The sequence below is a fragment of the Rosa rugosa genome, chromosome 2 (assembly GCF_958449725.1).
Source record: "Rosa rugosa chromosome 2, drRosRugo1.1, whole genome shotgun sequence".
NCBI lineage: Eukaryota > Viridiplantae > Streptophyta > Magnoliopsida > Rosales > Rosaceae > Rosa > Rosa rugosa.
Window position 1 is genome coordinate 24079601 of NC_084821.1, and position 2145 is coordinate 24081745.

At 34.1% G+C, this 2145-nt stretch overlaps 1 long non-coding RNA gene across 1 annotated transcript; it reads right to left on the reverse strand.

The window, feature by feature from the left end:
• Positions 1 to 213: 213 nt before the first annotated feature.
• LOC133732330 (uncharacterized) lies at positions 214 to 1052 on the reverse strand. Its single transcript, XR_009857049.1, has 2 exons — positions 913 to 1052; positions 214 to 478 (listed from the first exon to the last, which is right to left on the reverse strand). It is a non-coding gene; the product is annotated as an uncharacterized LOC133732330 (long non-coding RNA).
• Between the last annotated feature and the right edge of the window lie 1093 nt (positions 1053 to 2145).

Here is a 2145-nt window from a genome sequence, read left to right on the forward strand (position 1 = left end):
ATCAAAATCCAAGATCAAGTTTTTGATTCAAAACTCAAATCTGCAAGTGATTTTTGTATCTGGTGAACTCATATATATCCACATGGTCAAGACTGTCAGTGCATGCCTTGAAACTGAAAGTGGATAATTGCAGCCTAACCCTCAATTCAAAATACAAAGGAGTTATTGCCAAAAAAAAAAAAAAAAAAATACAAAGGAGTTGCCTCACAAAAGTAAAAACCAAAAGAAAAAATAAAATCAATGTCTGCAGTAATCATGTTTGATGTTTGTATGTGATTGGGTAAATTTGTAATCAACACCAAAATGATAAGAGCAAAAGCAAAAGACATCAATGACTCATGCAACTCTTCTAAGTCCACTTGTTGGATAAGCACAGAGATTGAATTCTAAGTGTGATCTAATGCTTTGCTTCCTCCTGTTACAGAAATGGCCACTGCTGCTGCAACCTCTTAATGTTTAAATTCCAAGAAGTCAATTCCTGAATTGAATGCCCAACCACTACAAACATCAGCGTCTCTTTCATAATTGGTACAACATTTATTTCTTTATCTCACCAATAATTTCATATATTATAGCAATATTTTCATATATTATAGCAATATAGGGAAACTGGGTACTACAATTTTATTACTTCACTAAAAGGAATTCTAACAATTGAGAAAGAAGGAAAATTGGGTACCATTGGTTTTGCTCAAAATGAGTTGAACTGCTCTAAAGATTGAAGCTTTAAGTGGGATTTCATCCTCATTGAGTTTAAGGAGGAAGGAATCTATGAATGAGAATGGAGTAACTGCTTGCCTCAAATACATATTTTGACTCGGCCACCAGTTGAAAGCTCAAATCTTTAGGACTCAAAACAACTAAATCAGAAACTTACAGAAAAATCGACTTAAAATGAGACCAACGCCTGACCTGTAAATGAAGGGAGATTGGGACATTAATCTCCTCCATTTTGGCTGCAAGGGACAAACATGCCACAACCAACAATTGCATAGTCAAATCTTTGTCTTCTTTCCTTCTTTCACGTTTGCTCTTTCACTTCATGAATTAAAAGTATCTACACAATTGCAAAATACTAATTCAATGATGACTTTGACGAGGAATTAAATCCAAAAGTAGTGGAAGAAAATTCCATCCATTAGATAAAAAATGAACTCAACATAATATAAGAAACAGATCGACATAAGCTTTCATATTAAACTAAAATGGTGTGTAACACACCATCAAGATTTGAGTTTTCAACTTGATGTGAAAGCTTTCAAACTATAAGATTGGTAATCTTACCAATAACCCAAATCCAAATTCTACTGATCTAACACTCCAATTGAAGAAATCAAAATCAATAAATTTCATATTGATGTAACGAACCCCAATTGCAGAAATCCAAATCAAGCATAGCAATAATTGATGCAACAATTCTAACACAATACAGCAATCAAAGAATAATAGAGAAAATTAAATGATAATATACTGGCAGCCAAGGCGAATACAAAGTCTCAAACTTGGGAAATCGATTAGAGTGGCATTTTAGGGTATCTGAAGACGTGAAAAACAGAAAAACCGCGAACAATTCAGAGAGAGAGAGAGAGAGAGAGAGAGAGAGAGAGAAGTAAGGAGAGCGAGAGATGATTACGCTTCTCGTGCGGTATCACTCTACAATCCCAATCCCCGCCGACATGGCTCATCAATCCACCAGAATAACTCATAAATTCCATAGGAGGAGGGCTGAAGAGCGAAGAGAAGTCTCCGATGAATGGCAAGCAGCACGGTTTACACTCTAGGTGAATGGCAAGCATGCAATAATCAACAACAGAAAGGGCACAATTGTCATTTCAACTAAGCACAAATAGTGCTAGGACCTTTATTATATAATAAATTAGGTGAATTTCAAGTTTTGGTTTCTCTTTGATGATTTAGATATAATAAGGATTGTTTTTTTATTCACATGATATTATAAACCAATGAACAACACTAGAGTTTTACTTTGAGTGGTGGACACAACACATATCTGGAGTTTCATTCAAATGACATGCTAGTTATTTTTTGGAATAGATTATTTTATATATCACAAATTGATTAGTTGATTTTTGTTATGGTACTTGTTCTTAGAATATAAAGGTCTTTTATCATTTCACTTCCTTTATT